At 38.1% G+C, this 23,543-nt stretch overlaps 1 protein-coding gene across 3 annotated transcripts in view; it reads right to left on the reverse strand.

The window, feature by feature from the left end:
* LOC127657124 (forkhead box protein N3-like) overlaps positions 1-23,543 on the reverse strand; it is a 120,960-nt gene that overhangs the window by 74,298 nt on the left and 23,119 nt on the right. The window contains exon 1 of one of the 3 annotated variants that reach the window (XM_052145779.1): positions 4,278-4,451. The exons of the other annotated variants lie outside the window; for them this stretch is intronic. The gene's annotated coding sequence lies outside the window, so the exon portion shown is untranslated. Of the gene's footprint in view, positions 1-4,277; positions 4,452-23,543 lie in introns of those variants that run through there. 3 annotated transcript variants of the gene reach the window in all.

Consider the following 23,543-nt stretch of genomic DNA (forward strand, 5'->3'; position numbering starts at 1 on the left):
TCCTAGGCTGATTAGCTCAATTAGGGGCCGGCCAAGTTGACTCATTGGCCTGGCCCTGCCCTCCTCCTCTTCACAATCATACATGAGACAAATTAATATAAAAGATTGACTTCATACAGTAGCTGACTTCATACAGTAGCACACTTCACACATTATTTCTCAAATGTGCAACAAAAAACTTTTTGAAGAAATTGAACAACTGACTCTTGAACAATAACTAAGATTACTTGCTCAAATCAAAGCTCTTACGTCCTTCTAAGGTACAAAACATTCTCTAAGAGTACAGTACGAGAAACACTCAACTATTTCAGATGCAGGAATGCAAAGTACGCCAGCCTACTCTGAGAGGTGATGCTGACTGGGGAGAACAAATACCAAGCTACTGAAGATTGCTATCTATAGTGTCAAATTTTTCAAGTAAACAGAATATATTGCTCAAGGCAATCTACAAATAACTGCCATTCAGTTCTTTCTGTTCTCCTTCTTGTTCTTTTCATAGGTATCATTCACTAATAAATAGCATATACAGCAAGTCTTGTCAGATCACGTCAATCAAGCTTCAAAAAGGAAGCTTATATGTAGCAATCTTCTACGTCCAGATTAAAAATGGCACTTTGACAATAAAAAACATGTACAGTGTACAAGTCACTTATATTTTATGGTGCTTTCTGGAGCTTGACTGAAGTGGTCACAATGCACTGTTGTTGTATAGCAAGAGCTGTACAAATATACTTAAAGAAAAAATATATATAAATACAGGTTTAGAACATGAGTCTGAGAAAATGACAAAATTTCCATTTCCTGTAAAAGTATTACTAATCTAAAAATGACTAGTTATCGATATCAGTCTATTAAAGTGGTAAGACATTATTTATTCATAGATTTTTGTCAATTAGTGAATCAAATGCTCATGACACCAGAACATGACACCAGAAAAATAGACAGCGACCTTCTCCATGATCTGTCAGAGATCAATTCATGTGCCGCTGTCTCTCTTTATTTGTCTCTCTCGCTCTCTCTCTTTCGACACACCCGACGTTCCAGTCCATCTGCAAAAGTAATTACTGGAAATACAAACATTCAAATATGATACCGCAAAAATTTGTAGCCTAATTAAAACCAAATATGAGTGTAGGTTTTGTTTTTCTGTAAAGGTGTGTAATTTCCGCATCACTAGCATCACTAAATAGAATAGCAAAAATGATGACTATTTTAAAACAGGTTTCCTGAACACTCCTGGACAGACAGATAGTTGTGCTCGACAGATGGCTTATTTATCTCTGTAAATTAAGCTGGGATATACGAAAGCATTTTAACAAATGATCACACTTCAGCTTTAAACTGCCCCATTGTGCAGATTCCTCAACAACGTGACCTGCTTCATACTGATCATTCAGAAAAGAGATACAATTATACTTGAGCACCGTCAAGAGCAGTATCTTGAAGTGGACTGGAATCACCTCTTATTCAAACTAACCATCTGCACATTGAAATGCAACACGGACACTAAAATCCTTCATGAAAAATCAATGTACTGAATCTTTCCAATGAGGAGCACTCATCTCACCCTTCGATGGGGCTCTCCGGTCCTGTGAGCCGCTGCACAAGAAAATTATATTACAGCTGACAATAAAGTAATTTAATTTCACTGTTGCCATGACAACGGCAGGCTCTGTTTAGGACCAATTTTCTGGCGACTGCCAATTGTGTCCCGGGAGACCCAAAACATCATTCTTGACCATTATTTCAACTTCAAAGAAAGTTTTTGAACAATATTTTGAATATCATATGACAACGGGTTGCCACAATGTGAATTTATTTTACACTACCATTCTGATTTATTTTAGAGTAAACTGTTCAAAGTGTTTCATAACTTCAGTGCACTTTTTCATTATCAGGAACATAAATCTGGTATTTTGTTCTTGGATTAAGCTTAAAACCATATATGCAATGAGAAACATTTTCACGGAGGGTTACTATGAAACAAGCAATAAACCCACAAAATAATGTGAAACTGTTTCTGTGAAAATCTTTTGTCAGTACAATGAAAGTGAATGGGGCAGCTAACATTCTGCCTAACATTTCATGAAGTCACATAAAGCATGTATACCAATGTACACAGCATGCACAATGATGTACAATGGACTGTTGTGATTAACACATTATATCAGATGTCCAGGATTGAATTTGTGCAGGATGGTGTTTCTCTAGCTGTAAATGTGCACCATTGCCTTCAGTCCAGATGACAGCACAAAGCCAGATAACAGAGGGTGGGTTAAAGCTACACATAATTAGGCATGATGCTCTGATCAGAGCCCAAATACCATCTGCCAGTCTAAATCAACATTTGTATGGCAGCCTCATTATAAATCATTTAATTAAATGCATACATACATACAGTTTGTATTTAATACAGTGATTTACATCTGCATATGCAAGCAATACGCCATTGTGGCTTGAATACATTAATGTCCCCCCAATGTATGCCATGTGTTAAGATGCATAGCTTTATAATATAAACGGCTATATTCTTTTACATGCCAACATGAGTGACATAACAAAGACAGCACTTTGACAAAGAACACGGCTTTGTTCCATTATCAGCCATCTTAACATCTGACTAATAACCGCATGTTTGAGAGCCAAGAGAGGTTCTCTGTTCAACACACGTATGCAGACTGTCCTGATGTTACAAGCCGGATGACAGCCAAACTGTCACTTTTCTGTTCGGTTGATTGGGAGAGCTATGCACAAAACTCATTTAAAGAGGGTGAATAACAAGTACTGAGCCCATTCAAGCTGGTAATAAATCGCTTACTGAGGCAGTCAGCCACGGACATGTGAAAAAGATAACATTACATACATAAACCTGATGTATTGCTGTATATGTCGTTATGTCACATTTTTAGCAAATTACAAAAATTAAGGCTAAACTAGACTTTTACATTTTCTGAAGAAAATGTACAGACTGATCTCACTGTGAATTCGGCAACAGTAGGTCAAAAGTTCTGCTGCTGAAATCGGTCTGTGCTTACAGAAAATCAAATCACTGCTTCCATTGGCTGAAGCTGAAAGTTTGTTTAAGGTATGGGCACATGAGCTTCAGTTTCCAGATGAAATGTCCACAGAGTGGCGCTGTAAGTGAGTGTATTTTTTTGTTGTAAATTATACAGTCACTGAGCACTACATTAGGAAACTAGGATCCTAATAAAATTCCCGATGCGGTCTTCTGCGGTTGTAGCACCTCCGCTTCAAAGTTCTACGCTTTGTGCATTCGGAGATGCTATTCTGCTCACTACAATTGTACAGCGTGGTTATTTGAGTTACAGTAGTAGCCTTTTTGTCAGCGCCAGCTAGTCTGGCTATTCACTGTTGACCTCTCTATATATAGAGACTGTTGTACATAAAAATCCCAGGAGATCAGCAGTTATGTAATTAGAAATACACAAACCAGCCCGTCTGGCACCAGCAAGAATGCCATGGTCAAAATCACTGAGATAAAAAAAAAAAGCTCCTGACCCATATCTGCATGATTTTTTGCACTGCACTGCTGCCACACAATTGGCTGATTAGATAATCGCATGAATAAGAAGTTGCACAGGTGTTCCTAATAAAGTGCTCAGTGAGTGTATAATACATTCAACAGGAGTGCATATTTTATTAACTCTACCCCTCAACCCAAATCCCAACATTAAACCTAACAGTCAGTGGAGTAAAAATGCTAAATCTCAATCATTACCATCATCATTCTTTATGTGAGCATGATTACTTCCTGATTTCAACAGGACCAGAACCAGTCTCGGATGTTTGGAAACAACATGTAGAAAGTAATAGCACATCTTTACTTAAGAAGCCATTTGATTTGAAGCATCATTAATTGTCTATATCATGAACGGTGTGAGAAAAATTACACACCAAAGTTTAATACTTAATGTTAAGGGGTTTGTTCCTTGTTCAAAGCCCTAACCTACCATAAAAGAAGGAAAAGAAATGATGATGACTGCTTTGCAATCACCACTAATAATATGCCAGAGTTGACTACTGATTGCTTTAAGTTCTTTCTTCTCCTCAACTTTCTCATGAACTTCATCTTTCAATGAAGTATAAATAAGTGCTCAAAATAAGTCCACTGTAATAATACTTAAACAACAAGAACAGCAACATTACATCAAAACCGTTGCCATCCCTCCCTCAAGACCACTATTTCCTTACACCAAATACATTTAACATCCATCTGACATATAAAATATGCCTTTGAGAAACTTAAGACTTGTTACCTGCTCTGAGATTTCATTCATACGCTTGGTGTAATCTTCTCTCACCACTTGTGGAAAGCACTTTCCTTCCTTCGAGTCAGAAGGACATTTGTTTGTAATAAAACAAAACAGTCCTCATAATTCTGAAGTGCACAATACCTCGCTTTTGAGTGCATAAACACTTCACAACCTACGTCAAACTCCCGGCAAGTCTTGACTCATATGCCTGAAGTGTTTACCTGTGAGAATTCTCTTAGAGGGTGTGACCTGCGTGAACTCCGCCTTGAACGAGAATCAGATATCATGTGCCAATAACCTTACCACCAAGGCCCCGCCCACTCAAACAGCTGATTGGCTTGTGACCTCCTATGGGCTGCAGAGACTTGTTTCAATGAAAACAGGCATGAGTAACATCTGTCATTTACATGAGAAAAACAAACAGATGAAGACTTAGCTTGAGGACTCCAGACATTTTCTTGAAGGAGGGAATCAACATGTTGAATAGCTGTATGGAGCTCTGAAAACATATCCAGTCTTTAAGGCTTTTGAACTTGGCTCCAAACAAAGTCATGTGCTGTCAATGCTCAGGAATGAGAGAGAGGTGAAAAGTGACATGCTCTTTGCCAATGAGGTTGTAAAAATCTGTACTCGGCTTGTTTTTAAAGCACTTCTCTTATCACTGTACAACAGAGAAGTGGAAAGCAGACCTTTCATACTCCTCAAAGCATAAACCATGTCTAACTCTAAAGTTTTGACAAAGCAGCCACAATACAAGCACTCAGCTTTCAAATAGCTCCAATTACACCAGAAATAATCAAAGGGTTTTAATCTTTGCTTGAAAAACAACATAAAACGTTGCAGCAAGCCTATTTATCACAGCTGAAACTACAGCTTTTAATTAAAGCTGGTCTATGTAGACTACACTGACTTTTTGTACTCACAGTATTGTTATGCCCAGAGCCAAGTATTGAGCAAGAGTTTCCACAGTCTAACAAGGTTATCATGGGTTGGTTCCTCACAGAAATTATTTACAGTCATTCTTTTGGTTATTGTGCCCAAGTGTATGTTATCAAAGCCAAAAAGTGTACAATATCACCATGAAAATACTGTCCCACATAACTGACTTGTCTGAGAGCATAACAGTAAGAAAGAAATGACTAATCAGTAATACTTTCTCTCTCAACCTCTTCTGAAAGGATGAGGTCCTGATTAGAAAAGAGATTCCCAAGAAATGTAAAACATTCCGATTCCAATTAACAAATCCTTGACGATTCTATTCACAATTGCTTTAGTTCTTTATAAAATAATTACTACTATTTTTAGTAAAACATTTTTTGATTTTTATAAAGTACCCTTTAAACAAAGCTTTGCTCTGAATGTGTACAGTATCACTAACTACACATTGTAAAATGTTGTCAGTCAATAATTACATTATATCAATCAACTGATTCCAACCAATAACTTGTAAATTAAAGGGTGTTCTTGACCAGTTCATTAATAAATTTGGCTCATAAGGGTCATGCATTCATCAGACTACAATGATACATAGCTACAACATAATTTCATAGTAGATTCTGCATATGAATAGTGATGCAAGAAACACTGTCATATGTCTTAATTGGTGGAACATCATGAAACATGAAAATCATTGGACATTCAGTTATAATACATATATGTCTATATTTTTTTTAAATGGAATTGGTTCTGAATAAGATCCCGACCCTAGTCTTGATGCAGAAGTGAGATAATGTTGGACTGTGATTGAATGCTAATGCCCTTAAAGGGACGGTTCACCCAAATTGTCTCAGCATTTATTCACCTTCATGCCATCCCAGATGTGTCTGACTTTCTTCTGCTGAACACAAATTAAGATTTTTAGAATACTATCTCAGCTCTGTAGGTCCATATGCAAGTGAATGGTGGCCAAAACTTTGAAGGGCCAAAAAGCACATAAAGGCAGCATAAAAGTAATCCATATAACTTCAGTGGTTAAATCTGTCTTCAGAAGTGATATGATAGATGTGGGTGAGAAACACATCAATATTTATGTCCTCTTTTACTATAAATCTACACTTTCACATTCTTCTTCATTGTAAAAAAAAATAAAAAATCCTGTTGTTTAAAAAAAAAAAAAAGAGGCAGCTGTGGTTGCCAGAATAATTATGTAAAAATACAGTAAAAAAAAATTACAGAACCTGTAAATTTTACAACTTAAAACAATGTTGGAATTTACATGACCACGATGGCACTGAAAATAAGTTAAAAAGATTACATTTACAGAAGAAAAAAAACATAAACTTGATTTTAAACTTCTAAAATGTCAAAATCTGCTTTTTAATTGATATGGTATTGTTAATCACCGTAAAACTACAGAAGAGCACATGATGAAATTAAGTTCACCAAAAGTAGCTCTTCTAGGAGCATCACACAAATGTCACTCACATAAACACTAAACACCATCAGGGTAACACATGTTTTGTTAATGCAGTAAACATTAACTAATCTACATCAAATATACACCCCAATGTACGTAACTGATATTAAAAATAAGAAGAAACATAACTATTCCCATAAAATATAATGAAATATTATGGGTCAAGCAGGGAATTGTGGGAATGCCCAATTATTTTTTTCCTGTAAGTTTAACAATAATTTACTGTAAAAAGTACATGTACACTCTTGTTAAACAATGTACATTTTTACCATTAATTATACAGGAAAATCATACGTTTTACTGTGTATTTTACAGTTAATATTCATTAATAAATTTATATTTTATTTCTGTCACACTTTTACAGTTAAAATACTTACTGTTAAAATTACAGACATTTTTTACGGTGTTCCTTTTTGGTGATTCGCATTCTTCGTGCATATCACCATCTACTGGCCAGGGAGGAAATTGTACAGTAAAAAAGACTTAAATATTTATCCGTTTCTCACCCACACCTATTATATCACTTCACAAGACAAGGATTTAACCACTGGAGTCATATGGATTACTTTTATGCTGCCTTTTTGTGCTTTTTGGACCTTCAAATTTCTGGACAGCATTCACTTGCATTGTATTGACTTACATAGCTGAAATATTCTTCTAAAATCTTTGCGTTCAGTAGAAGAAAGAAAGTCTACATAGCTGGGATGGTATGGGGGTGAGTAAAAGATGAGAGAATTTTCATTTTGGGGTGAATTATCCTTTTAACACACTCTTTTGTTACGATTTAACATATAGCCTCATTTTACCCTCTGTGAAAGAGGTGAGGAGAGACTTAAGTGAACATACGATTTAACATATAGCCTCATTTTACCCTCTGTGAAAGAGGTGAGGGGAGACTTAAGTGAACACATCTGGGGTATTAAAGAAAGTCTAGCAGAATAGAGTCTTCTTTATCCTGGATGTGTTCCTTTTTTCTCCCAAATTTAGTTTCTCTATCTGCACTTCGAATGAGTTTGTTTAGCAGGATAAAACAATTATTAAGAATGGCCCAAGTGTCCTTGGACTATTAAGGCAACACAACATTCTCCCTTATACTAACTTCTGTCATTACAGTCCCATCTAAATGATCCTGTTCTAATTTAAGCACACAGCTGGCCTGGATTTACACTATGATAATGTAACATTGTTTTATCTCATGTTGCCCAATAAGCAGATTACTGTGAATGTTCTACCTAGTGGCTGAGAGCTTATTAAAGCAGAAACAAAGACTTGATAGTGTCAGAGTCTGCATATATTTTCCCCACAGAGGTCATTAGGGTAGATTATCACAGTTCTGCAGAGATAGAAACTCCAATACCAGCTCCATTCTACTCAGACTAGGCTGCTGCCCACAAGAAAGGTTGGTAGTCATGCTGCCACGCAACTGTGTCACCACGGTTACTCCGAGCCACATGGGCGTCTGTTTCCCTAGTAACGGGAGGATGTCTGGAACAGTGTGACAAGCTGTGTTAATTCTTTCACCCATGAACCCCAGAGGATCTGCACTATTTCTCTTCATTTCCATCGGAATCTGAGAACCCATTAAAATTGTCAGTTTTTCACTACCTCTTGGCTTATTACCGCCATATTTTCATTCTTTTCCCCAGCTTTCCTTATTAGACACCTGGTGAGAAAAAAAAAGGGGGACAAATTGAACAAGAGCTCTGAAATATATGCTGTAATGGATCTCCATAAAAGCACAAAGCTGTGTTTGACTGTGGATTTATATCTATAAATGTAATCATGCTTAATGGATCTAAATCATGCTACCAACCCCCTCATGAAGTACAGCAGCTTTCATCGCTACAACGCAGAGAGCAGGGTTAAGATCTCTGGCCATTCTATCTATAAACAGCATTGGGCTTCTTGTGCAATTTAGCTTCCTGTGCATTTCTGTCTATATCAAAAGGTATACTGGATGCCTAGGTAAACATGCTAAAAGATGCAACTAGTTAGCAGCTATTTAAAAATTATTCCAAAACAATATGAAGTACATTTAAGCAGATGGCAAATAAGCCTACTTTGCTAAAGGCAAAACTGCAATAATGGTATACATAGGTCAAGATGATTAATCAGCTGAAATTTGATCATTTATCTGATAACGTGAAGATAAAGCAAATTTACAAAATATATTATATTTTGAGTAAATACTGCATGAAATAAGTGTTCATTTCATCATCAATTGCTCATTATATATATATATGCTGGCATTAGACATCAGCATAAAAAAACCCCATCTCAGTTGACTACTAAAGTGTACTATATGGGTGTTTATCAGCTTCAGGCACTAGCACTGTAAACTATCAATTAAAATCATGTTGAAAGATTTTTCACATTCTCCCTGGTTTATTTAAAGGTGCACTCAGTTATCTGTTCCTCGTTAAAAAAGTTTAACTCCTAAAGACATGAATTGTAATTTTGTAATATATGTAGGAAATCATGATCACTCACATTAAAATGAAGACTCCAGTCATATCATTACCTTATAAAAGCTATTTTATTCTACATGGAGAGGGTCCGCATATGGGGGCTGCCATGTTAGAATCACATGACCATGAGTACACTTTTAATTTGACTACTGACAATGTCCAACTTTGTGTGCACCTGCATCATAGGGCATTTATGTAATTTCTTCCATAAAGAAAAATGGAAATGACAGTGATGCAGATTAATTATGTTATTATTAATGACTTTTTTTTTTTTTTTTTTTTTTTTTAATAAAATGGCCAACTCCTTTATCTTGCTATGGCTAACTTCATAGATAACCTTTTATGTATCCTAAATACACACAATGAAATAATATTTTCACACTTTTTTGTAATTTTTTTGCCAAAATTAAAGCTTGATTAGAAATTATACTTAACAAAAATACGTTCCTCACAAGTTATATTTACCTTCAATTTTCTTTTCCTTTATTTTCAAACATCACTTATAATGGATATTCAGTTTAATTTTGAACGTCTGGGACAAGGCTAAAACAATCAAATCTGTACATAAAAGGCTTTTTGAAAAGCACCAAATATAAATGAAGGCCTGGTAAAACATCTTCAATTCAGTTTTAATGAGACCATCACATTACAATAAGAAAATAAGAGAAATCTGTTTAAATAAAATTAAAGTAAATGTGTAGATAATGCACATATTGTTTTCAAATATTTCAGTATATTTTGAGAAAATATTGCATAAAAAAAAAAATATGTTTAATTTCAGAAAGTTTATGCAAATTTGATGGCCAGTTATAACATCTGCTATTAATAAATAAATTGTATGACAAATAGAGTACATAATCATCATATCAGCCACCCTGCTATCTATATGCCAGTATCACAAAACCCATACCAGGCGGCCACTAAACTGTAATACCGCATGACTGTGATTTCAGTTCCTGTTTTGAATTAGATCTGGAACCTTTGCGTCGGCAGTCCTGATCTTTAGCTATTAGGCAACCACCACCCAACACTGGCCCTGCGTGGGGCCGGACGGGACATAGAGAGATAAAATCAGAATGGCTCCAGCTCCCAACCCAGTACAGATGAACCGCATACGACGATAGTGAATCTGACAGAGCTGCTGCGTTGATGCGTTTGACTCGCTACAGCGAAGAGCCTGGATTTATCACCCCGAAATCAAATGGACCCAGCTACCATGGAGCTTTAAAGCATAGAGTTGTGATTGGGGACACACATAGACACACACCTTGACATTAAAATTCTCTCTGAATTGTGCTACCATAGGTTTATATCTTCTCTGTGTCACTTCCCAGCCGGTGAGATTGTGCTGGGCCCTGGCAGTCAGGCTAGCTGGGCTGAGGTTTAACATTTCACAGAAGGTCAGTGAGCATAGTGTGATCTGAAATCCAGCAGCTTTATCTCTATTGTAGAAACTGGCCATCTCCCCATGAATGCCACTGCCCTGCTGGGGCTCAGCTAATACAGCAAAGCATCCAGGCATAAGAGTACAGGCTTATTTAATCCCAACAACAGAGGCGCTAGCAGAGAAAAATGACTGCATAACACTCAAACACGTTTACAGACATATCTCAACAGGAAAAACAGGAGGGTGATGGGTAACTTTTTCCTAGACACCTTGCTTAACCTGGGGCTGCAGAATGATTGAGTAAGCCCCTGTTGTTGTGAGAATAAAATCAGGGCCTGGGGAGAACTCCCATGAGACAGGAAATTGAATTTTCCTGCGTATCGGTGACAAGGGAAACCCAGTTAGAAGCCAAGTCCATGGATGCGGGGCCTCAAGGGGAGAGGGCACTTAATGAAAATTAAGACACACACTGAACCACTCAGTTCGGTTGATCAGCAGGCCACAGTCTGGTACAAAGTTTGTATGACTTTGAGATGTTTAGTACCAGTCATCATTTACTTCTACTGTATAGGGGGAAAAGAGTTGTGACTTAAGCTGTCATTTTGAGGCTAACACCTATTTTTTTGTTCCATGAAGAACAATGTGAAAGTGAACCATACCTTTAAAGATTAAAATTAGAACCAAAAATAGTTTTCAGTCTGATGCCATAGAAGAACCCTTTTTAAAGTCAGCAAGAAATGACATTAATGACCCATTTTACTTCCATAATATTATGCATATTTTACTATGAAGTAAAAGGTGCTTCCCACTTTTTATTTTCTTTCTCAAATATATTGTTATTTGCTATATTGCCATAACCTTTATTATATGAATTGGCATTAAATAATTGTCAAGATTTTAGAAAAGCTGCCTTACCAACAGTAGCCTGCCCTAAAACATTGCCTAAATAGCTATTTGGTTAACATTAACATGTAATGTGTATTAAGAAATAAATAATATTTCAAGGCAAATTGGCTATTTTCTATAGAAACAAGCAGAATAAAAGTACAGCTCCTAGCTACTTGAATCGGGAAAGACCAAAATCTCCAAAACGGTTGGTCAAGATTAGGATCAAATAACATTTCAAATTAGCAGTAAATTTGGACACAAATGGCTTAATAAATTGTGCTTCTTTAGCTAAGATTACGGAAAAAAACTGACAGAAATGTCTGTATCTAAACGGTGATTGGCTCTTTTACCTGTAAGGTGAGACTTCCTTTTCAACATCCACCATATTGGGTGTTCCAATTTCTCAAATTAATTTTAATACAAGTGCACCACCTTGGGATAAATAGTCTGTTTCAACTTTTTGGTCTCTAGTTCTTTAAAAAATAGAAAAGAAAAGAAATAGAAAAGTAGTATGCCATCTGGAAAACGTATAGTGTAACATCAAGAACTTTGTTTACTATACATCCAAAGAACCATACAGCCAACTCAAGAACCCTACTTCTATGTTCTTGATAAGATGAGGAGTATTTGCTGAACCTAAAGTGCTGCAAAGAATCACTGAAGAATCCTTCTGTCCAAGAGTATATGTGCTGGTGGGACAAAGGTTTAGACATTTCTTCCTGTTCACTCAGCCTGCTCTAACAGGCTCCTAATAAAGGTGAACCTCATGGGAACTCTTCAGTTGTAGTTTCACGTTCTTTCTTTCTTTTTCCTCAATCCCACATGGAGTAAGGATCAGAGTATGGCTGCTTTAAGTTTAATGGCCACGTTAATCAGGCAAAAACTGTCCCGGCATGCAAGGCATTTCGTTAATAAAAAAGCAGTTGAGACGCCAGTGCCGATCAGCACAATAACACGTAACAATGCAATTAATGGTGTTACAAACGGGCGGGGTCTCTGGGGCACTCAGAAGATTATAATTGTTCCAGTCTGACTGCCTCTGGGAGCATGCAGTGGGAGCACTTATTACCAGACCAAGAAACAGGCAGAAAGAGAGGGAACGAGAGGACACGACAGCAGCTGTACAACTGCCTTCCTGCCTACAGCTCACATGGGAATCAACTCTGCACGCCACACAAATAGCACTCCGAATGGGACACTCAACATGCAATTGATACATTGATTTGTAATGACTACAGTTTCAATTACTGAAACTGAATTTCTATTCAAATTGATTCAAAAGAGTTTGATGTTATTATGTTGCTTTGCTAAAAGCACAACACTAATACATATAATACTTATTACACATCTCTCTGTAATACTCAATTCTGATTGGTCGATAGATAGATAGATAGATAGATAGATAGATAGATAGATAGATAGATAGATAGATAGATAGATAGATAGATAGATAGATAGATAATCACATGCTTCTTGTACCAAATGCACCTGTGTGATACTTAAAGTTTTAATTGTAAAAACATTTATTTTTTTTTTTTGCTGTGTTCAGACGACATCATTATAGCTTATAATGTAAAAGAATGAGATTTACAGAACTGGCTGCATATATAAAGATACATCTAAATATCAGTTCCCAGTTTAAATGAGTTTTATCTTGTAAAATTCATATTTGAGTTCAGCTTGGTGTTTTTTATTGTGGTGTGCATAAAATGAATGTAATGATGATGAGAGATACCTCAAAGCCTGTTTTATCATACATGGGAGTATGCCAATGAAGCCTTAAAATGTCTTCTCCATAGGTAGCTCACTAGGTTTTGGAACAGACCAATAGACTGTAGGACAAATAGCCTAAGTGCTGAGACAATGTCCTTTGTCCTCATTTACTAATCAGAGGGGAAGACAGTATACAATGCGCTTGTTCTTAAAAGAAACTATATTCGTCCCCAACCGCAAGCATTTCAGCATGTATTCCTTTTCATCGACATCTCCAATGTCTTCCAGAGGAGTCAATAAAAGGTATACGCCAGCTCCTTTACAAACACTGCAGATATATATTAGAGAGGTCTTGAAGCACAGCTGACTCAAAGCACAGCCATAAACACAATGGCAAGCCTAGCTCAGCGATAAGCCTCCCTCAGTGGAGACTGATGTTATCAGATCTAGTACTGGACTGAGAGAAGCAGCAAGGTGATGCTGAAGTCCTCCGAGGCAGAGAGAGAGAGGGACTACCACTCAGTACATCACAGTTCATTGCAGGACATGACTGTTATTCTCTCTCTCTCCTGATACAAACATCACAAACCAAGGCCAGTGAAGCAGATTCACGACTTTCTGCAGAAATCCTGCTAGATGAGGTTGTAAAGCAGTCTTAATCTTTAATCACTAAGGACAGATCACAAACATTCATTCACGCACCGATTATAATACCGTCCCCTGTACCTCGTGATCCACCTCTAATCACCCAGCTTCCCCCTCTACAATGACTAAAAGGGATAACACACACACACACACATAATTCTGTTGGCACACATGCATAATAGCACCATGACACCATGTCCCAACCAGGTGCGATGCGACAAGTTTAAAGTGACAAACAATTGCCCCTTCTATGCCCCACCTTTAAAGTATTACGCACCACTCCTAGCTTAGCAACTGTTGCTGTCTGCAATTTTCATCTGAAAAGCATTTGTTTTTTCTCAAGAGAGTCAATGGGATTCATGCATGTTTGACTAGTTTTAAGCAGGCCTTTATTGAAATTATATTGAAAAAAAAACATATTTGTTGGTTCACCTATAAAATAGTACATAGTAGCTATAAAAAAAAGGCTAATACATATGTGTTGCAATGTTACTCTTTATTTCAGCCCATGTAAGAATAAAATTCATTCAGTTTATGAGAATATTAAGCCAATAACACACTTGCCTAATACCCTCAAACCTTTGTAACACCCAAAATATGTTACAACTTATAAATATTTATATTTTGTATTTATTGTTTTTACATGTATTTAGAGTAGGACTACTGTTTATAATTCCAAAAATACCATAGTTAGGCATTTGTTTTATAGAAATCATGTTACATCTAACCATGGTAGTGAAGAAGATCCATGCTTCAATGTGTTTACTATGGTCTTGTTACAAATACCACTGTTAAAACAATACAAAATAAATAATTAATGAATATATAAAACATTTCAAAAAGGCAAATTTAAAATATATTAACAATGTCACTTTTATTATTAGCTTCTGTCATCGCATTTTCATTTGACTGGCCCCAAATATAGCCATCCATCTGCTGGAATTCAAGAAATGCAAGGTTTGGTCTCACATTCATGACAAGTAAGGATGCTGAATTTATTAACAAAACTTTACAATTATGTGATGCATCAAAGCTGCATCAAGCAAATTAAGGAAATAACACAAATATTGGTAAATGGTAAATGGTCTGCACTTATATAGCGCTTTTTTTTTACCTTAGAGGTTACCAAAGAGCTTTACACTGTGTCCCAATCACCCATTCACACTCACACTCATACACCAATTCAGCTATTGTTTTTGTGTTTTTTCACAAAAGAGTTCAAATTGTGTGTAAATTATGGGGGCGTCTGCAGTACTGGAATAAAGGGGGGGCTTTCATCAAAAAAGGTTGAGAACAACTGATCTACCCAAACACATGGAAACATATACAGTTAGCAAATACCCACACACACACAGTCAGCATGACTGTCAACTCAAATAACAACACACAGAAACACATTTGTATTTCTCTATTTCTCTCACTCACAGCCACACACACACACACACACCTCGAGCTGAATATGTCCCAGAGGTCAAGCGTGGTCAGTGAGATAAGGTATCATTCATCATCGTGGCAGGCAGTGCTCCTCAATTAAGCTCAGTGTACAGTTATAACCAGAGGAGGAGACTCCATATCAGCACTAAACAATGGCACCTCAGTAATGGCAGGGTTATTGGGAGCATGTGAGAGATTCTTAAGCTCTCCTATTCAACTGACATGCTCTCCTTTCAAACATGATCACTCCACATTCATTCACATTTCATATAATACAAGATCTATTGTGTTGTAAAGCAGCCTAGATACAGAGGTCATTTGTGTGTGCATTTGAGATGTGTGTTTAAGTGCATGTGTACTTGCTTTTTCTATGCTAATAAAAGCCAAATTTATGAAAATGTGCTCTCTGATATAGTAAAATGGTTTTATAGGAATTGTGAGGACTGGAATTACAAGTTAAAAAGGTTCACGAAAGAGCCGAATGGTTTATGTATAATGGACAAATGCCAAAATGTATTTATTGTAAATGTAATGTACATTTAAAAGACAACATGAAACAGCATTTGTAACCCATTAAACTTCTGTAATGCAACATTATTCTTAGTGAATCAGAATATTAGGCAGGAAATAACATCAGAATCAGAATCAGAATCAGCTTTATTGCCAAGTATGCTTACACATACAAGGAATTTGTCTAGGTGACAGGAGCTTCCAGTCTACAACAATACAAACAATACCAAAAACAGCAGCAAGACATAGGTAATTAAAAACAAAAAAGAACACAAAATAAATAATTATACATATACGTACATACACTCACCTTCATACATACCCACATACACACGTAGTGCAAATCTAATACAATCTGTTATATAAAGAACAAAAACCTGTATATTATGTACAGAGCAATGTAAGTAATGGCAGAAGTGGATATGTTGGATAATATAAATTTAAATTTAAATTAAACTGTGTATTGCACATAATTATTGCTCAATGGGGCAATTTAATTGTTCATTAGATGGATGGCCTGAGGGAAAAAACTGTTCCTGTGTCTGACGGTTCTGGTGCTCAGTGCTCTGTAGCGCTGGCCAGAAGGCAACAGTTCAAAAAGGTAGTGGGCAGGGTGAGTGGGGTCCAGAGTGATTTTACCAGCCATTTTCCTCACTCTGGAAGTGTATAGTTCTTGAAGGGGGGGCAGGGGGCATCCAATAATCCTCTCAGCAGACCGAACTGTCCTTTGTAGTCTTCTGATGTCTGATTTCGTAGCTGCACCAAACCAGACAGTTATTGAAGTGCAGAGGACAGACTCAATGACTGCTGAGTAGAACTGTTTCAGCAGCACTGGTGGCAGGTTGAACTTCCTCAGCTGGCGAAGGAAGTACAACCTCTGCTGGGCCTTTTTCACAATGGAGTCGATGTGTATCTCTCACTTGAGGTCCTGTGAGATGGTAGTGCCCAGGAACCTGAATGACTCCACTGCTGCCACAGTGCTGTTTAGAATGGTGAGGGGGGACAATGTTGGGGTGTTCCTCCTAAAGTCCACAATCATCTCCACTGTTTTGAGCGTGTTCAGCTCCAGGTTGTTTTGACTGCACCAGACAACCAGCTGTTCAACCTCCTTTCTATATGCAGACTCATCATCATCTCGGATGAGGCCGATGACAGTGGTGTCGTCTGCAAACTTCAGGAGCTTGACAGAGGGGTCCTTGGTGGTGCAGTCATTGGTGTACAGGGAGAACAGTAGTGGGGAGAGCACACATACCTGGGGGGCACCAGTGCTGATGGTACAGGTGGTGGAAGTGAATTTTCCCTGCCTCACAAGCTGCTGCCTGTCCGTCAGAAAGCTGGTAATCCACTGACAGGTAGAGGTGGGAACAGGGAGTTGGTTTAACTTATTCCGGAGTATATCTGGTATGATTGTGTTGAAAGCCGAGCTGAAGTCCACAAAAGGATCCTTACGTATGTCCCCGGTCTGTCCAGATGTTGCAGGATATGATGCAAACCCATGTTGACTGCATCGTCCACAGACCTGTTTGCTCGATAAGCAAATTGAAGGGGGTCCAGAAAGGGTCCAGTGATGTCCTTCAGGTGGGCCAACACCAGTCTCTCAAATGACTTCATGACCACAGATGTCAGGGCTGACAGGTCTGTAGTCATTAAGTCCTGTGATTTTAGGATTCTTAGGGACGGGATAATGACTGAGCGCTTGAAGCAGCATGGGACTTCACACTGCTCCAGTGATCTATTGAAGATCTGAGTGAAGATGGGGGCCAGTTGGTTAGCACAGGAACGAAGGCAAGCTGGTGAGATGCCATCTGGTCCTGGAGCCTTCCTTGTCCTTTGCTTCCGAAAGACACGGCACACATTGTCCTCACAGATCTTGAGTGCAGGTAGTGTAGCAGGAGGGGGAGGAGGGGGTTGCAGGAGGTGTTAATGGTTGTGTGAAATGAAGGTCCGAGTGCATGTGGGGTGTGAAATCGGGCCTTTCAAATCTGCAGTAAAACACATTCAGGTCGTCAGCCAGTCGTTGGTCCGCCACAGGGTTGGGGGTAGGAGTCCTGTAATTAGTAAGTTGTTTCAGGCCACTCCACACTGATGCAGGGTCGTTAGCTGAAAACTTGCTTTTCAGCTTCTCAGAGTAGCTTCTTTTAGCCACTCTGATTTCCTTATTCAGTGTGTTCCTGGCCTGATTATATCCTGATTTAGCCTGACTCTATCCCCACCCCTGTAAGCCTCCTCTTTGGCATGACGAAGCTGTCTGAGTTTTCCTGTGAACCATGGTTTATCATTGTTGAATGACAAAAATGTCCTAGTAGGGATGCACATGCCCTCACAGAAACTGCTGTATGATGTAACAGTATCTGTGAGCTCGTCCAGGTCTGTAGCTGCAGCTTCAAAAACACTCCAATCAGTGCAGTCAAAGCAGGCTTGTAGTTCCAGCTCTGCTTCAATAGTCCATCTCCTTATAGTCCTTACAACTGGCTTTGTTGATTTTAATTTCTGCCTGTAGGTCGGGAGAAGATGAACCAGACAGTGATCAGAGAGTCCCAAAGCTGCACGTGGGACAAAGCGATATGCATCCTTTAATGTTGTATAGCAGTGATCCAATATATTCCTGTCTCTGGTGGGGCATGTAATGTGCTGTCTGTATTTGGGCAGTTCGCGTGTGAGATTTGTTTTGTTAAAGTCCCCAAGAATAATAATGACTATGTCCGGGTATTGTTGTTCTGTGTCTGAGATTTGATCAGCCAGCTGTTGCATCGCTATGTTCCCAGACGCGTTTGGAGGAATGAAAACACTCACCAGAATAAACGAAGAAAACTCCCGCGGTGAGTAGAACGGCTTACAGTTAATAAAGAGCGCTTCCAGATTAGGACAGCACATCCTCTTTAGTGTTGTTACATCTGTACACCAACTTTCGTTGATGTAAAAGCATGTTCCACCGCCTCGCTTTTCCCTGTTAACTCAGCGATGCGATCCGCTCTGAACAGCTGGAAGCCTGGCAGATGTAATGCGCTGTCCGAATGGCTTCACTCAGCCAGGTTTCAGTGAAGCACAGTGCAGCAGAGTTTGAAAAGTCCTTATTAGCATGTGTGAGGAGATGCAGTTCGTACGTTTTGTTGGGAAGAGAGCGGAGATTTGCGAGATGAATGCTCGGTAGTGCTGTTCTAACCCGCGCTGACGGAGCTTAACCAGCGCCAGCTCGTCTCCCTCAGCCTGCGCCTCAGTAAGCATCTAAACAACACAGCAGCGCTCCAACTAAAATGTCCAGCCAAACGTCCGAATATTGAAAAACCGGGAAAAGATTATCTGGTATGTGCTGCCGAATGTTCAGCAGTTCGTCCCTGGTAAAACTGATTGGTAAAAGATTGCTAAACACAGGACAAACTAACAAAAACAACAAAAGAATTGAAGAGCTCCACACCGAGGCGGCCATCTGCGGCGCCATGTTGTATCAAAAAACATGGGGCGAGACTTGATTTAATTTATTGGGATTTGATTGGAATGTATAAAGTAGGCTATGATATTATTAGATAATAATACTTTTCTCAACCCACACAGCCTTGGTTAAATTAGCAAAAAATAAATGTTAGGCAGAACATTGGCCTCAGTCGTCATTCACTTTACCATTCACAGATGCAATAAAGTGAATGGTGACTGAGGCTAACATTCTGCCTAACATTGCCTTTTGTGTTCTACGAGTCAAAACTCATTCTGGTTTGAAACAAAATGAGAGTGAGTAAATAATGACAAAATGTTCATTTTTGGGTGAACTTTACCTTTAAGAAAAATAAAGGTCAATGGGAGGTCATCACAAGTACCAATTTCTGTAGGAGTTCAGTGTTAAGGCAGTGCTGCGTGTGAACTGATCTTAGAGAAGCATCATTCCTCAACTGTAAAGGATGGAGCATTTAATGTGGCAAGTAAAACAGCTGCTCAATGCACCACTCAATTTAGGCAGTCAAATCACACGTACACGTTCGCATAAGCATGCACAAATACTCACACACCGACAGTGCTTGCGCAGCATAATTAAAATATTATTCATTGCATTTGATTTGCAGTTAAGGTTAAATGGTTGCAAATTATTTATTCCTCAATTAAACAGCACATGCTCAAAGGTGAACACCATTAAATTGTAAATACTTGTGTCAACAGTTTTTTTTTCAATCAGATTTTAACTGTGGCATTATTAAATGGAAATTGTGCCTAACTGAAAATACTGTAACTGAATTCAGCTGTAATTTGCAAAAAAATGATAGAAAACAGTAGCTATATAGTAAAGAGACATGATACTGAAGATTCAAAGCTCCACTAAAGTCCTATGACCATATATTCTCAGGGGCAATGAAATAAAGATGTTAATCTTAGCCATGTATCTTAAGATATATTTGTTCAAACTGAGCATTACATTCTGCTTTCCATGCAGAAAAGACCTGCTTAGAGTGGTTGTTTAGTACTGATTTATCTGGTGGACTGGCATAACCATGTTGTTTACTTTCAAAAATGCTGGATAACTAAGGGTGACAAGCATCTAAAACGCAACATATCTCCGATTCAAACATCTTTAAAGGAATAGTTCACCCAAAAAATGAAAATTCTCACATCATTTACTCACCTTTATGCCATCCCGGATGTGCGATTTTCATTCTTCAGCAGAACACAAATAAAGTATTTTAGAAGAATTTCTCAACTCGTTTGGTCCATGCAATGCCAGTGGTTAAATAAATGTCTTCAGAAGCATTTTGATAGGTGTGGGTGAGAAAGTTGATTTTTACTTTAAAATCTCCTCCCTGCTCAGTCAATCTCCACTTTAAATTTCACTTTTACATTCATCTTCTTGTGTTTTAGGTGATTCACATTCTTCATGCATATGCCCCCTACTGGGCAGTGAGGAGCATTTCTGGCAAAAATGTACTTAAATATTGATCTGTTTCTCACCCACACCTATCATATCACTTCTGAAAGCACAGATTTAACCACTGAAGTCATATAGATTACTGTTATGCTGACCTATGTGATTTTTGGTGCGTAAAAATTTTGGCAGCCAATTAACTTGCATTGTATTGACTAAAAGAGCTGAAATATTCTTCTAAACATCTTAAATTGTGTTCTGAAAAAGAAAGAAAGTAATACACATCCGGGATGGCATCAGAGTAAATTATAAAATAATTTTTATTTTTGGGTGAACTATGTTAAAGATGTTAGAATAGGTTGTGTTTTGGTTGCTTGTCACCCTTAGTTGGCTAGCATTTTTGTAAGTAAACAACATGGTTATGCTAGTCCATAAATCAGTACTAAACCTAAGCAGGTCCTTTCTGCATGGATTAGGTATCGGTCAGACGACATTGATCTAAATTCGAAACTGTGTGTTTATCATGGTCGTTACTTTCAAGCTCCAAAAATTAAATAAAAGTACCATAAAAGCACCGTTAATGTATTATTGAATTATTATTATTATAACTATCATTATTATTATTACTATATTATAATTTCCAATAATATTTATGTTTAAAAAAATAACTGTCTGAATAAAAAAAGTGGACTGATTAACCCTAACCTTAATTACAAAGAAAGTAAACAAAAAAGAGATTTGAATCCAGGCCCCGAGACAATTCGGCAGAAAATCAAATTGGGTAAAGAGAACTGGCTTGTTGTCCACAGAGGATTTTCACCAGAAACTGTTAATTCTGCTGCATAATCCAGACTTGTTTTAAGCATTTTTGTTTTTCTCCTTTATAATGAAATAATCTGTAGTTAGAGATTTGCGTTTCTTTACACATAAGACTACCCCAATCAGCTGTAATGACACAATCTGTGCACCTCTTCAAGGAATTAACAGATCTGTTCTTCAATAAAGTATGAACCGATTGATTAGCTCTTAATTTTCAGAGAGGTTTCTGATTTTTTCCATTACTACTAAACTCCTTTATAAAACTTAAATGTTACAGAAGAGAGAAAAACACACATAAGTAGGAAGCACAATAGGGTCCGCAGCATGTGCCCATTCCCCAGGGTCCCCACTGTGTTCTATTTCTAGCACAGCAACCAAGAATACTTCTCGTACCTAAGCAGGAGTTAGACACAGGAAATCAGTATATATGCCGTCCTCTTCTCACACACATCAGCAAGAGCCAGAGTTTGATAACTAGCAGAAACACACTTCCATAAAGGCTGCCTAATCTGAGGGAGTCAGGTGTTTATACATTGCTTTAGCAAGAAAATGGGAGCGGTGCGATCTGACAATACTCCTCTGACACAGTTGCCTAGCAACGGCGAAGCTTGGGGTCTCAAGCTGATGGTCTAGGACCGACACTAGTCTTGGATTTATCATCACTGACGACTTTTATTTGATCTAGACAGATTAACGGGCCCTCCAAGTAGTGGAGGACACACGTATGCGTATAACCCCCCCCAACACGCACTCAAAGACATGCATGCATAAACAGCAGCCATGGATAACAGATAAAGAATATTGTCACTGGAAAGAGAAGACAGGTCAACTAATGTGTAATACCTTTTTTTAACAGGCTAAGGGCTTGCTTGAGATCTTATGCATTTTGCAGTCGTACCGCAAGTATGGCTGATTATGAGTAGATGAGATCCCTGGTTTTGGCGTGGTGAGATGAGCTGTTGGGAGACTAATTGCAGAGTGTAATCTGCTCTGATTAGCGGGAGACGAGCAGGCAGGTGTGCCCGCACATATATCGGCTCAGTCCGACGCAGCTGCAGCCTGACCGTATGCTAGACAAACAAAAGACAAGAGGCCAAGATCATGATAACACACATACACAATCTCTGTCACTATGTGCTGCTAATTAACCACCAATTAACCACCAACACACCTATCACACTTAACTGCTGCCATATGTTAACATCCAGATGAGTTTTCATCTCGGCAAACTTTCCAGGAGCACAATTCACATCCAATTCTAAAGCTACAGTGACAAAGTATTTAGAAGCGTGTGCACGACTAAGGCAGAGCATAAATCTTGTTTAGATTTCTGTAGCGTTGTCCTGGGCGAAGCGAAGGAGCAGGAAAACACATGCTGTGCTTGAGTCAGCAGGATCGGGGGCTGGCGCATTAAGTTATCACGCCTCGCTATCCCTGCCCACAGCTGGCACAGGCAATTAGAGCTGAGGTTAATATCACGCAGGACCATGGACCAAAAAACTGCAAATCTCCCCATCCCATCACTCCAAATAAGGAACATCAGATTTTCGCAGAATAAGTGCTGGGGCAGCACAGTGAACACACGGAACAGGCTGAGGCGAACATTCTGCAGTCAGTCTACCATCATGGTAACCCTGAGGTAAAATGTTATTGTTTTTATACACAGCTACTAAATCAAGTATCTTAAATGTTCCAGGTTCAATACAAGTTAAGCTTAATCAACAGCATACATGGCATAATGTTGAGTACCACAAAAAAAATATTTACCAAATAAAATTATGCATCCCTCATTTATAAAACAAAAAAATATATAATGGATATATTGGAAGCACGTACAATGGAAGTGATGGGTGCCATTCCATAAACATTAAAATACACACTGTTTTGTAAGTATAGCCACAAGACATAAACATTATACATTTTAGTGTATTAAAATCAGGGATTTACTTTTAGCATTTACCAGATTACAGGGTTTACCAGCATTACATCGTCATGAAAATAGAGTTGTTATATTAAATATAACTTTGCACAGATAAGTTTAGTAAGCAAATTTTATGACACTAGAATCTTGTTAACACTTATAAATGTTAGAGTGTGTATTTGAATGTTTATGGATTGGCCTCCTTTCACTTCCATTGTAAGT

This window comes from Xyrauchen texanus, chromosome 16, assembly GCF_025860055.1.
Source record: "Xyrauchen texanus isolate HMW12.3.18 chromosome 16, RBS_HiC_50CHRs, whole genome shotgun sequence".
In the NCBI taxonomy this organism is placed as follows: domain Eukaryota; kingdom Metazoa; phylum Chordata; class Actinopteri; order Cypriniformes; family Catostomidae; genus Xyrauchen; species Xyrauchen texanus.